At 42.5% G+C, this 15,437-nt stretch overlaps 1 protein-coding gene across 3 annotated transcripts in view; it reads right to left on the bottom strand.

Moving 5' to 3' along the window:
• The window catches only part of BMPR1B (bone morphogenetic protein receptor type 1B), a 677,368-nt gene extending 662,178 nt beyond the window's left edge, over positions 1–15,190 (bottom strand). For 2 of the 3 annotated variants that reach the window (XM_077476573.1, XM_077476572.1), the window contains exon 1: positions 15,031–15,190. The gene's annotated coding sequence lies outside the window, so the exon portion shown is untranslated. Of the gene's footprint in view, positions 1–3,488; positions 3,508–15,030 lie in introns of those variants that run through there. The other variant, XM_077476577.1, reaches the window with a different exon arrangement.
• Between the last annotated feature and the right edge of the window lie 247 nt (positions 15,191–15,437).

The following is a 15,437-nucleotide window of genomic DNA, read 5'->3' as shown; positions in this document are numbered from 1 at the left end:
CCCTCTGTGAACTGGCTGTTATGAGTAGGTCTGTATAGAATGTTGTATAAACATGCATGCACAGGCCCACTGAGTGTTGCCTATGTATAATATAGAGAGATGAGAGGGAGTAGGGAGGAGACATGCCATGGCAGTCGCTTATCCCATGGGGAAAAGCAGGACTAAACAGGGGTTTCAGATCCGTCCAATCAATCTTTTTACCCAAAGTGGTGAGCTGGTGGGTGCTTGCTGCTGCAAATATCAGAATCCCAACCCATCCAAACAAACAGAGAAGAGTAAAGAATGTCATTGACAGGTTGATGCCTCCCAAGAATGAAAAACTGGGAGATATCTGCCTGTCTCGTATTTTTGAGTCCTACCACCAGGATACTTGCCTGACAAGTGTCATGCTTAATTACTCTTACACACAGGTCCTTATATCTCCAACGTATGTGTATGCTTAAATATGTTTATGTCATTACCATTTCCCATATCCCTGTATATTGCGTTTGCTAAAAAAAAAAAACCTAAACATTTTTTGGAGTTTATCAATCCTTCATGCTGACACCACCAACTGTGGAAGGTAGTTCCTCAACTGTACCACTCTATCAGTAAGAAACAGCTTACACAGTTTAAAGTTAAACCAATTCTAGCACAACTTCATTGATTAGCCATGTGTCTTCTTAAGACCCAATATTGAATAGTTTACTCCCTATACTAGAATCCCATTTAGATATTTGTATATTGTGATCATATCTCCTCCTAAGCATCTCCTCTCCAGGGAGAATATGTCTATTGTTTATAGTCCATCCCTATTGAGAACTGGTGACAAGAACTGGACGGCGTATGATGTGGCTGAACCAGAGTTTTGTTAAGTGGTAGAATTACAGTCTTAATACTCCTGGTCTTTCACCTATTGACTGGCCATACATGTATCAAAATTTGGCTAATTTCTGCAGAGAATGGCCAAATTTTGATCCAAGTATGACCCCCTGGTTGTACAGAAGTCGATCAATAGATTAACTTTTGTACAACCACCCTGTTGTTTTTCCAAACATCCAGTGCCACCAGCTATAGAGGGTCACCGAAAAAAAAAAAAATCTGACAGGGGTTTTGTGTTTCACTGTGCAGTTCAGTGAGAACAATCCCTAAAGTGTATGTTGAGAAAAGAAAAAAATGTTTTAGTCTAAGATAAGGTGGGTATGGGTTAACAAGACGTGTTTTTACTGCTCTCCAGGGCTCTGTTATGGAGGCCATACACTCTTTTTTTTTTTTTTTTATCGATTTGCAATTTAGTCAAAACGATCAAATCAGGAATTTATTGAATAACCAAAACTTCCCTTCCAATCAATTTAGATTCTATTAGATTTGATCAAACTTAATTGATCGGCTAGTGCAGAAGATTATCAATAGTTATGCATCAATCGTCAGCACTGAGATGATTCTGTCATACATTCAATCATATTTCGATAAATTTTTCGATCCATCGGATTATGAGGTTCCTTGGTGTAAACAGACATACGCTGGATAAATTATGATTATATCTTACAATTATCATATGAGCTCCACTTCCCCATGGGTGGCAAATAAACCAACTGTGTTGTCAAATATTGATCGATTAATTCTATTAGGAAAGATCGACCGGATCATTTATCAAAGCATGTTTGGCTACTGTTAGAAAAATTTACTGATTTAACACTTGACATAAAGTGCAGCATTAGGGATACACTGAAAAAAAAATCTGGGAGGGGACAGAATTATACAATGACTATACAATCTTTGTACAACTTAACTTCTCTGGTGCTAAATATTTGTCCCTAAGCAGGTCCTGTCCCTACTGTGTTGACTCACAAAATGTATGCAAAACCCCAGCACAGCGCTGTTATTTACTAGCACTTCCCCAGCTAAGATGTTCACCAAGTTTCACCAGGGATTACAGTGTCCAATCAGGATGGAATCCCTGAAACCCCAATGGAGGCTGCAGAAGAACATCATTCCCTTGATGGCAAAGTTTCATGCTGGTTTACGACACAGATCTGGAAGAAATATGCAATACACAAAAGCACATTGAGATTCAAATAAAACTATACATGCTTTGTGTATTTAAACAATATGTACCTATCCCAGAGTTTAGCCTTAAATTATGATTAAATGTAAAATGAAAAATTGTATCAAATAACTACATTAAATTTCCTTACCTGGTACCTATTTATGGCAGCATACCAGTGATAGAGCAGGTGCCTCTAACCCCTTTTTCAGGACCAGTGAATAGCATAAAAAAGAAAGGATAAGGGTACATTTTCTGTAATAAGCTACATACTAAAGGTGGGTCTGTATACTGTTATGAAAAGCCATTAGGAAAGGAAAGTTACAGTAAGTATTTGATACAATTTCCCATTTTCCTGGTGCCTACAGCAGCATACCTGTAATAAATAGCCATCTGAAAGGGTGTATTGTTGCAAAAGCATATTTATTGGATGGCTGAGACAGAATTGGATAGCTTGTCTTCCAAACTCCATTATTGTTAGGAGGCCTGGATCAATTCTGTAATTTTTTTCAGAAGATGTGGTATGAAGACCAGGTAACTGTCCAGCAAGCAGATTTTCTTCATGGATACCCTGAAATGTGTCACCCAGGACACAGGAACTACTTTTCTACTTTTTTGGAATATGCCTTCACCACAGATGACAACTCCAAGCCCACTGCCCTGTGTGTCCGCTGTATGAGTTTAACACTTCATACTACTTAGTTTCTGGAAGTGGCTTCCTTCCCCTTGTTCTTCCCCCCTAGAATGATAAAAAGTCTTTCTGAAGTTCTGAAGGGGGATGTGATTATAAAGTATGTAGGATCTCCCCTTAGAAGAAGTGGAAAAGACGGGAGGAGAACTGGAGTGCAAACACTGAGATGAACTGCTAGGGGAAACCATGGCTTTCGTGGCAGATACAGGAGGATGGCTATGACTGTTAGGTTCTCCTTCAGTTGTCTTGTTGAGGACTTTATGATGATGGTAAAGGAGGAAAAGCATAGGCTATGGGTGCAGTTCTGCTGGCAGGATAGCACATCCACACCCTCAGACAGGTGATGTGGGAAGCAAGACATAAATCTCTGCACCTTGTGGTTGTGCAAACAGATCTATTTGGTTGAGATCCCACAAACATACCAGATAATTGAACACCTGAGGATGGAGAGACCATTCATTGTGGTCTTGAAAGTTCTGAAATAGTCGATCTGCCTCTGCATTCAGCCTGCCTGGGAGGTATAAGGCCTGCATATCTATAAGGCTGTGATATTAGGCAACTTCAGTCAAACCCTACGCCTTTATGTTGTAAGTAAAGGAGGTCCTCCGCTGTAACGTAGTGAATGGCTCAAAGCCCTGGCCATGCTCCCCTCTTGCCATTGCCCAATGTACATTGCTTTCTGAGGTAGACCATTTGGTGAAATCCCTGAAGTCACGCTTTAAGCAGGTTTTTGAGGACACTTTGGGCTTAGTAAAAGGAAAAATTACCCACCTTCTCTTAAAGCCTGGTGCTACACCTCATTTTTATAAGGCAAGATCAGTACCGTTTGCCTTGCAGAAGAAAGTGGAAGCAGAGCTGGACCATCTATTGGCTGAACAACATCAACAATTGTACCTGTCAAGAAAATAATAGAAAATAATTTTTGGGGATTTCAGGGTTGCCCTGAATAACCAACTTCTTGTGGATCAATACCCATAGCCTCAACTTGAAGATCAATTTGGCTCACTGGCTGGGGGGCAAAGGTTTACAAAAGTAGACTTAAAGCAAGCTTACCTGCAACTGCAAGTACATCCAGATTCACGCCATATTTTGACCATTAACACCCATAAAGGATTATTCCAATATAGCCGCATGTTTTTTAGCATAGTCCCAGTGATCTGGCAGCAGATCATGGATGAGGTCCTGGCAGGCATACCTTTCACCCAATGTCTACTAGATGATATGCTCATTACTGGACCCACTGATGAAGAACACAGAAAGAATGTTGAAACTGTGCTAGAGAGTCTCCAATGGTATGGTTTACGTGTCAGTCTTTCAAAATGCGAATCTCTTAAGTCTCGACTGGAATTTCGTGCCCACACCGTGGACTGTCATGAGTTACACAATGCTGAAGACAAGGTTAAAGCCCTTACCCGTGCCCTTACTCCCCAGAATGTCACACAGCTCAGGTCCTATCTTGGCCTCCTAAATTACTACCACCGTTTCTTGCTGAATCTAGCACACCAGCTCTACCCGTCTACCCCTACTTTGCTTATTGGATGCAAGCACTAAATGGATATGGACAGACAAATGTAAAGAAGCTTTTCAGCTTTCTAAAGAGCTAATTATGTCCTCTCAAGTTCTGGTCCACTATGATTTAAAGAAGCATGTCACCTTGGCTTGTGACACCTCGCCTTATGGACTGGGTACTGTGCTTTCCCATGTCATGCCAGATGGCACAGAGCGCCCCATTTGTTTTACCTCCAGGTCTTTAACCTCAGCAGAACAAAACTACTCCCAGATAGACAAGGAAGCTTTGGCCATTGTATGGGCCACAAAAAAATGTAACACATACATCTATGGTCGGGAGTTCACACTTATCACTGACCACAAACTTCTGTTGTCAATACTGAACCCTCAGAAAGGAATTTCTACAACAACCACATCTCGCTTACAAAGGTACGCTTTATTCTTGGGAGCTGAATGAATGAATGGATGAATGAAATACTTGTATAGCGCACAATGCGAACTGAATCGCCTCTAGGCGCTGTGGCGAGCCTTGATCATCTGCTAAAAGAGGAAGGTCTTGAGTTTTTTCTTAAAAGCCAGGTGATTTTCTTCCAGGCGGATGCTGATTGGTAGAGCATTCCATAGCCGAGGCCCTTGGACAGCGAATCTCCGATCCCCCTTGGATTTATACCGGGCTTTGGGCACCAGGAGGAGGTTTTTGTTGGCTGATCGAAGACTGCGGTTTGGTGTGTAATGATTTATTTTCTCCATTAGGTATTGCGGAGCTTATACTTATTCCATCAGATACCGCTCCCATGAGGCCCATGGCAATGCGGATGCATTTTCCAGATTGCCAATTGGAGACCACCCTCCTAGGGACACACGCATAATGGAAGTACACAGGCCACGGTCCTACATGTCCACCTGGATGGCCAGAGAAAGTCCCAGGTGAATTTCATGCGTACTTTGCCAGAAAATGTGAGCTTGTGACTAATGCTGGTTGCCTAGAGTGGGGCAATAGAGTGGTTATACTTCAGTATTTGCAACCAACCATACTAAGGATACTGCATGAGGGCCATCCTGGTGTGGTACGCATGAAGCAGCGAGTCCGGAGCTATGTTTCGTGGCCATAAATGGATACAGCAATTGAAGATTATGTGGCTCAATTTCCTGGGTGCTGTCAAGTTCAGCAACCCCAAAAGAAAGGAACCCTGCTACCTTGGCCATGGCCAACAGACCGTGGCCCAATCCAGGATAACATTTATTTGATCGTGGTAGATGCACATTCAAAATGGCCAGAGTATTATAAATGCCTTCTATTACCTCAGCTGCTACCATTCTAGTCTTAAGGAAGCTCTTTGCTCAATATGGCTTGCCAACAGGCATAGTCTCGGACAATGGAACTCAAGTTAAATTTCATGAGTTTCAATCCTTCCTCATTGGCTTGAGCATCCAACACTACAAAACAGCTCCTTATCACCCAGCCTCAAATGGGCTGGCAGAACAGTTTGTGCAGACATTTAAGAAGCACTTACTGTCCACTCTAGACCAGGTCGGAATGTCAGAGGAGAAGCTGCTAGAGTTCTTGACCATGTACCGAAACACAAAACACACTACTACTGGGCTGTCCCCTGCTTTTATTATGTTTGGCAGGCATCGCCGCACCAAACTTGATTTAGTCCGTCCACAGGAACAGTCACCAACACCTCCTCCACCAGGTCATCCTGCATTCCGTGCCGGTGATCTTGTATGGTTTCGGAATTACAGAGTTTTGCCTCAATGGCTTCCTGACATTATTGATGGACCTCTTGGAAGAAGAATGTACCTTGTTCACCTGGAGAATGCCTTTTATGTTCAACACCTTTCACAATTGAGGAAGTGCATTTGCCGACCACTAGAGACAAACCCGACCTCTCTTTCTATCCAACCATCAGAGTCTACTCAGGGCTCTACTAGTGACATATGGCATGGTGTCTGGCATGATCCCACAAGTATACAAGCAACCCCTGAAACGGTTGGTGACCATATTCCTGAGGAGTCCGGACATGTGCCTGGAGTTGCAGAGATTGATTGGTCTGTTGGCCACCCACTGACATCTCCAGAACCTTTGACCGACTCTATCCCTTCCAGTCCTTTGCCACTTCGTAAGTCTGCTCGCCAAAGACATCATACTCCTTTTTGGCAAAGCACTGAAATCTTATGGGACACATAGGGGGTCAGGAAATGGAGACAAATGGCTCCTGAAGTGCTGTGGAAGCCACAGAACTGAGTTGGAGATACTACTTGCTGAATTGATCCTGCTTGCCTTGTTCTTTATGTGTTCAGTATTTTATGTGTTAAATATTTGTTCTCTATTTTTTTTTTCTTTGGGAAAAAGAGGAGGTGTAATGTTTGTGCAGAATCACTGTGACTCTTAACCCCTTTCTCCTGATGCATGCTGGGGGAGGGGTTGTACCAGGAAGTCGATCACGAGTGTGTGTGGGATTGGAAGCAGCCTCATGATAATTAGGGGGTGACCTGTTGTATTACGGCTCCGCCATGTAAGAATGTACATCCCTTTCTGAGTGAGAAATAATCCCTTCCCTGGTTAAGAAGTGTATCCAGCCTGTGTGTAACTTGCTAAGCGGATACTGGCAGCATTGCTAGCAACACCCTGAGAGACCCCATTTCGAAGGGACATAACAATAGTTTTAAAGATAAAACTGGCCCTTTGAGGACAACCATAATGCTGATGAAATTGAAACAGGAGATTCCAGGAAGTTTAAATGAATCTATCCAACTGTAAATCTTTGAAAGGATAGCAAGATGGGAATGTGTAGGTGTGTATGGAGATCTAATGAGTGCATCCAGCAACACTCTACCCCCCCCCCCCCCCCGCCCCCCGGGTTGAACTGCCTATATTATTTTTTTGGAGGGGCCTCATCTCAAATCTTTCAAGAAGAAAGGTTGCTTGCGTACTTCTCCACCCACTTCTAGGATCCTTCCCCCAATGGCTTACTCTGGCAAGCAGCATAAGGTAGGAGGTTAAGAAACAGAAAGATCCAAGAATAGTCTGGGAGAGTGAGAAGGTGCTACTACAGCAAACTCATAGATACTCTGGGTGAAGGGCTGTCATCAGCAGGCTGACTATAATGCTTTGACGATCTTAGGTTACTTAAAGCTTGATCAGGCAGGGCTAAAAAAAAAAAGTAGCCAGAATTTTATTTTATTTTTTGCACAATGCTCTTGCCTAAACCATAGGTCCCATACCTAGTGGGCATGTGGGGGACTTGTAAAAGTGGTGAGTGTCTAATTACTTAGTATAAGCAGTGTTTGCTCCCAGGGAACTGATGGGACAACAGCCAACTCCCCCAACCAACAGAACACTATGCAGAGACTTGTCAGGACAGACTAGAAACACGCCATCCCAGCAACTACACGCACCCCCTATGGCCATCACAGGGTAGAAATGACAGCAAGATGGCACCTACACCTGAGTCAACTGGTCTGACCACACATCATGCAAACAGCCTAACATCACCACTAGCCAGAAAAGTACACCAGCTCACAGTACCTAAAGTAAGCATATACAAATGGAAGGGAAGACAGAGGTGACAGGTTCTAGGTTCCCTTTGCTTTCTAACAGAAAAGGGTATAAAAAACAGCAACACAATTAGCCAGGTAAAGAGCTTAAAAGCAAGAACAAACCCAAGAATTAGACCCCTTTCACACCAGGGCGTTTTTGCAGCGTTTTAGCGTTAAAAATAACGCTATTAAAACGCTCATAAAACGCTCTCCATGCATCTCAATGGACCCTTTCACACCAAGGCGTTGCGCTGGCTGAGCGTTGAGAAAAGTCCTGCAAGCAGCATATTTGGAGCAGCTTTTGGGCGTTAAAAAAAGCGCTTCAAAAACGCTCCACTCCATTGAAATGAATTGAAAGCGCTGTAAAAACGCCCTAAAAACGCCTATAATCCGCCCTGAGCTGTAGAAAAAGTCACATGATCTAAAAAAAAAGTAAACATGCAAGTAGAAAGAGAGCATCTACAACAACAGGACTGAAATTGTGGAAAGGTCACAATGATTTCCAAGCCATCAAAGTGCCAAAGAAATCGTAGAAAAATGTAGATTTGAAGTAAAACAAGACACTGCATGTACTTTATATAAACTGCTTGTTTTTACATGATCTCACAAACAAAAGATAAACATGCAAACAAAAAGATAGCATCCACAGAAACAGGACTAGCTGTGGGGAGGTAACATGATCTCACTGAAGCGTAGGATGCTGGGAAATCAGGGAATCCTGTTTGTAGAGGTGGATAGGAGCTAAGAGAAGATGGAGGTTGAAAGAGACCAGGGATTTGGGACCAGTGGGAGTGGGATTAGGGTTGGAGATTAGGGTTCTGGGACCAGTGGGAGTGGGATTATGGTTCTAGATTTGGGTTTTGGGACCAGTGGGAGTGGGATTATGGTTCTAGATTTGGGTTTTGGGACCAGTGGGAGTGGGATTATGGTTCTAGATTTGGGTTTTGGGACCAGTGGGAGCGGGATTATGGTTCTAGATTTGGGACCAGTGGGAGTGGGATTATGGTTGGAGATTTGGGAGCAGTGGGAGCGGGATTAGGATATAGATACTTACGTTCCAATGCTCATTCGAGTATAGTTTCGGAATTTGTCTGGGTGCACTCTTAGGTGCTCATATAGCAAGACAAATTGCCCAATAGAGCTGTGTGTTTGTAGGATGGGATGAACCCAATACCGACGTTGCTGCCTCTGTTGGTGGATATTTTCCCAATACAGTAGCACAAACATCAAGAACAGCTCCATGAACTCCATCTTCTTTCTGTATCCTCTGTCACCTCACAAGATCCCAGGAAGTAAACAGGAAGTGATGTAGGGAGGTGAGGTGGCTCTTTGACGCCCAACGCTTGTAAAACGCTTGTAAAACGCTGTAAAAACGCCCACAGCGGTGCGGTAATTTTAACGCTAGCGCCCCAAAAACGCTGTAAAAACGCTGTAAAAACGCTCTAATAACGCTGTAAAAATAGCGGTGTTTTACCGCTGACGCTATGGGCGGTGTGGTGTGAAAGTGCTCTTAGGGCTACACCCAGGCAGATGTTTCATCCATCATCACCATCAGGCAGACTTACACAGTGTGGAATTTTGATCCCCTGCAGATTTTGTAAGTTTGCCCACTTACAAAGAAATGAAGGATCCATAATGTTTATCATAGGTGCATTATAAATGATAGAGACAGAATATCAACAAAAAATTTAGAAAAAAAAACACATAAAACAAACTAATAAATTAAAGCGGAGGTCCACCCTAAAGTGGACCTTCCGCTCATCGGAACCCTCCCCCCCTCCGGCGCCACAATTGGCACCTTTCAGGGGGGAGGGGGGTGCAGATACCTGTACAGTACAGGTATCTGCACCCACTTCCGGGATAGCTCTCTGCGGAAAGGGGCGTAGATTACGCCCCTTTCCGCAAGTGCCCCGCTGCCTGCTGGGAAACACACAGATCCCAGAGGCAGCGGGGACCGTCCTTATTGCGCAGCGCGACTCGCGCATGCGCAGTAGGGAACCGGGAAATGAAGCCGAAAGGCTCCATTTCCTGATTCCCATACCCAAGATGGCGGTGGCAGGACCCGAGAGACGATCTAGAGATCGGCTTCGGGTGCCGACATCGCGGGCGCACTGGACAGGTAAGTGTCACTATTTTAATAGTCAGCAGCTGCAGTATTTGTAGCTGCTGGCTTTAAAAAAAAAAAAAAAACGCGGAGTCCCGGCGGACTCCCGCTTTAAGTTGTGGTTCAGATAATAAAATAAATATTTCAATCCCTAAGCAAAGCATGACTTTGTACTTTGTGAAGAAACCCTTGTTGGCAAGTACAGAGGTAAGACATGTATTGTAGTTGGTGACTAGGTTTGCACACATCTCAGGAGGGGTTTTGGTCCACTCTTCTTTACTTATCTTCTCTAAGTCCTTAAAGTGGAACTTCAGTCATTTTCTCAACTTTCTAACTATTAAAACTTCTGCCCTTGTTGTTTTAACTTCAGATAGTAAAACATTTTATTTCTGTCAGTAAATACCTTACAGCCCACTTCCTGTTTCTTGTCTGGTAAAAAGCCCAGGCTTATGTCATCATGCACAGCTCTCTCTCACGATCGTGGGGGGGGGGGGGGGGGGGGGGTCATAAGAGGGCCAATGAGAGCTGCATTGCTGAAGGTGTGACTGTGTAAATCCAGGAAGTGAACAGGCATCAGCTTCAGCTGCCCACAGTTAAAATGGTTGCAGCCAGACTTAGTGGAGGGAGATTTCTGCAGCATATTTGGCAAGTACAGAATCAGAGTATATATAAAATCATATGCAAAGTGGTTGGAGGGAAGCTTCAGAATGGCAAAGATGTTTTTATTACAAATTATATGAGCAGACTGCAGTTCCTCTTTAAGGTTTCTTGGCTGTCTCTTGGCAGCTTGAAGTTTCAGCTCCCTCCATAAATCTTCTATAGGATTAAGATCTGGGGACTGACTAGGCCACTCCATGACCCTAATGTACTTCTTTTTGAGCCACTCCTTTGTTGCCTTGGCAGTATATTTTGGGTAATTGTCATACTGGAAGACCCATCCCTGACCCATCCTCAGTGTTCTGGCTACTGGAAGAAGGGTCTCTTTCAGGATTCTACAATACATGGACGTTAGCCCCTCAATGCGGCAACGTCTTTTACTTTTTGCTATAATAAACATCCCACATTTTGTTTAGACCAAATTTTTTTTTCCTCAGTTTAGGCCGATATGTATTCTACTACATATTTTTGGTAGAAAAAATTGCAATAAGCGTATATTGATTGGTTTGCGCAAAAGTTATAGCGTCTACAAAATGGGGGATACATTTATGGCATTTTTATTATTATTTTTTTTTTTTTACTAGTAATGGTGGCGATCTGCAATTTTTATCGGGACTGCAATATTGCGGACAAATTGGACACTTTTGACACATTTTTGGGACCACTGACAATTATACAGCGATCAGTGCTATAAAAATGCACTGATTACTTTATAAATGTCACTGGCAGGGAAGGGGTCAACACTAGGGGGCGATCAAGGGGTTAACTGTGTTTACTAGTGTGTGTTTTAACTGTGGGAGGATGAGTTTGTCTAAGAGGAGAGAGAGATCGGTGTGCATACTTAGTATGAACACACAATCTCTCTCTCTACCCCCCTGAAAGAACCAGGCTTTGTGTGCTTACACACACTCAGATCCCGGTTTTTGCTCTGTCGCAAGCGATATCGAGTGCCTGGCGGTCATCGCAGCTGACGGGCACTCGCATTGGCCCCGGGCACACAAGCACGTCTAGTGGCCAAAAGGCGAAACGACCTAAGGTAAGGTCGATTTGCCCACCTGAGCCAACCTGACACAGTAAAACTGCGGCGGCTGGTCTGGAAGTGGTTAAAATACAACTTTGATAAAAAAATTATAATCACTTAATTTCTTTGTAAGTGGGCAAACTTACAAAATCTGCAGGGGATCAACTAATTATTTCCCCCACTGTAGTTGCTTCATTTCACTTATACATGAAGTAAGGGAAAAAAAAGGAGAACTACCAGAGCCCCTGACCTTTCCTTTTAAATGCTATTCACTAGTCCTGAAGTTAGAAGCAGAGCTTTAGACACCAGGAAAACTTTTTTTGAAAAAAGTTGAGAAGGATTAGAATGCCTGTCAGGATTTTAACACTTCTCTAGGGAATACTTAACCCCTTGATAGCCCACTAGTGTTAACCCCTTCCTTGCCATTGATATTTATACAGTAATCAGTGGCTATTTTTAGCTCTGTCAAAAGTGTCCGATCTGTCCAATCAATGTTGTAGTCTCGCTAAAAATTGCAGATCACCACTATTATTAGTAAAAAAAAGTGTATGTATATATATATATATATATATATATATATATATATATATATATATATATATATATATATAATAAAAATGCCATAATTATATCCCCCTATATTGTAGACGCTCTAACATTTGCGCAAACCAATCTATATGTGCTTATTGCGATTTATTTTATTTTTTTTTACCAAAAATATGTAGAATACATATTGGCCTAAACTGATGAAGAAATGTGTTTCTGTTTTTTGTTTTTTTTTTGGATATTTAATATAGCAAAAAGTTAAAAATATTGGATATTTTTCAAAATTCTTGCCCTTTTTTTGTTTATAGCGCAAAAAAACAAAACGCAGAGGTGATCAAATACCACCAAAAGAAAGATCTATTTGTGGGGAAAAAAGGACATTAATTTTGTTTGGGTAAATTGTCGCACGACCGCGCAATTGTCAGTTAAAACGACGCAGTGGCGTATCAAAAAAAATGGCCTGGTCAAGAAGTGGGTAAACCTTTCCGGGGCTGAAGTAGTTAAAGCGTTGCTTGTAGAAAATTTGGGGTCCTGCCATTACGGGCATGCTCAATTATAAGGCTTCACTTGATATGTTTGATATTTATTTACCTCATCTTTTTTACAGTTAGTGCATTTAGTGCAATACATTTAAAGCTCATAAATAATCTGATACATAATATATTATTCCTTCCATTAACATGGTTTCAAACAAGAATCCCCTGATCTAGCTTATAAATGCATGTACTACAACCTCCCTGCAGAGCGCTAACAAATGAACTTTTTTGCTAAGTTTGACGTGCCTAATACAAGTGTAATGACAGTAAATCATAGCAGTAGAACAGGATGGCACATCCTGTTAGAGCACTGGAGTATGGAAGCATACCCATGTGCCAAAGGACCTGTCCACATGACGTGTGTTTTGGTCAAAGTGTTCTGGCATAACACAAATACAATTGCTATTTCAGTGACACAGAGCCTGGGAACCAATAACTATCTGCTAAAGGAAGCATGTGCACACCATATTGTACCCAACATGAAATGGTACCACACATCAGAATTAACCACATTTCAACCCCAGCAAAAATCCACAGTCACACTGAATGAAAGGCAATCAGTTCCAGCATGTACAGCAAACCTCTGAACATGACATGCCAAGGGAGAGCTCACATTATTCTATGGGAAATGTTATCTGCATACAGCAAATCTTCTAACCTTAGAGCATAGCTATGCTCTGTTACTGACTGACATTCCTGCCTGCTGGATGTATGGCTCTCATATGGGGCGGCAGGACTGGTTATAGACACATGCTATAGGGACACAGGCTATTGTGCTGGTCAGAATGATGCTATGGGGCTGCTGTGCCCATCACCCACTTATCCTATAGGACTGAGCTACTGGTCTCAGATTAGTTCTATAAGGTTGGTGTACTGGTCACAGACTAATACTACAAGACTGAGGTACTGGTCACAGAATAATACTACAAGACTGAAGCACTGGACACAGACTGATACCATAGGACTGAGGTACTGGTCACAGAATAATACTTTAAGACGTGAATGTACAATGTATACGTAAAGTGCTGCGTAAATTGACATCGCTATATAAGTACCTTAAATAATAATAATATTAAGACCGAGGTACTGGCCACAGACTTATTCTATAGGACTAAGGTACTGGTCACAAACTAATATTATAGGACTGAGGTTCTGGTCACAGAATAATACTACAGAACTGAGTTTCTGGTCACAGAATAATACTAGAGAACTGAAGTTCTGGTTACAGAATAATACTATAGGACTTAGGTTCTGGTCACAGAATAATACTATAGGACTTAGGTTCTGGTCACAGAATAATACTATAGGACTGAGGTACTGGCCACAGACTAATACTATCACACTAAGGTACTGGTCACAGAATAATACTACAAGACTGAGGTACTGGCAACAGACTAATACTATAGGACTGAGGTTCTGGTCACAGAATAATACTATAGGACTGAGGTACCGGTCACATAATAATACTATAGGACTGAGGTTCTGTCACAGAATAATACTATAGGACTGAGGTTCTAGTCACAGAATAATATTATATGAACAAGGTTCTGGTCACAGAATAATGCCATAGAACTGAGGTACTGGTCACAGAATAATACTATAGGACTGAGGTTCTGGTCACAGAATAATACTATAGGACTTAGGTTCTGGTCACAGAATAATACTACAAGACTGAGGTACTGGCCACAGACTAATACTATAGGACCGAGGTACTGGTCACAGAATAATATTATAAGAATGAGGTACTGGTCACAGACTAATACTATCACACTAAGGTACTGGTCACAGAATAATACTATAGGACTGAGGTACTGGTCACAGAATAATACTATAGGACTGAGGTACCAGTCATAGAATAATACTATAGGACTGAGGTTCTGTCACAGAATAATACTATAGGACTGAGGTTCTAGTCACAGAATAATACTATATGAACAAGGTTCTGGTCACAGAATAATGCCATAGAACGGAGGTACTTGTCACAGAATAATACTATAGGACTGAGGTTCTGGTCACAGAATAATACTATAGGACTGAGGTACTGGTCACAGAATAATACTATAGGACTGAGGTACTGGTCACAGAATAATATTATAGGACTGAGGTACTGGTCACAGAATAATACTATAGGACTGAGGAACTGGTCACAGAATAATACTATAGGACTGAGGTTCTGGTCACAGAATAATACTATAGGACTGAGGTTCTGGTCACAGAATAATACTATAGGACTGAGGTTCTGGTCACAGAATAATACTATAGGACTGAGGTTCTGGTCACACAATTATACTAGAGCGTAGGTACCGGTTGTCTACTCATACTGCACACTGAGGTGCCGGTCACAGACTCGTACTATAGGACTGCTGTGCAGATTCCCTGAAGCAAGCGTGCACTTACCTGTAGAAGCAGCAAGTTGTACGCTCGTGGCGTGCACCTCCAGGCAGCCTCTGTCCGTCCTCCAGCCTGTGCTGTGTCTCCGTGTCTGCTTCTTTCCTCTGCAGCTCCCACTAGTGATTGAGGATCTGTCTTCCTCCTCTCCCAGTCACACACAGCCGTGTACAGCACAGCGGCTCCTACACATAGCTCTATGCGCTCATGTAACCTACTACCCTGTGTAAGGAGAAGGGGGGTTTCTTATCGGCATGTACAGCATACACGACACTTCTTACCCAATTGTCTCCCCTTTGCTTGCATTGTGTCATTCTAGCTGTGTTATCAAACTCTGTAGAGAGCTCCAGAAATCATGGGGTCCCATGTTGGAATGGCCCCTCAGCTCACTCTCTCTGTAGCTGGGGCAGTTTCTC

Source organism: Lithobates pipiens, unplaced genomic scaffold (assembly GCF_037356315.1).
Source record: "Lithobates pipiens isolate NorthernLeopardFrog02 unplaced genomic scaffold, aLitPip1_a1.2 Scaffold_13, whole genome shotgun sequence".
In the NCBI taxonomy this organism is placed as follows: domain Eukaryota; kingdom Metazoa; phylum Chordata; class Amphibia; order Anura; family Ranidae; genus Lithobates; species Lithobates pipiens.
This window is presented reverse-complemented; position numbering and strand designations above follow the sequence as displayed.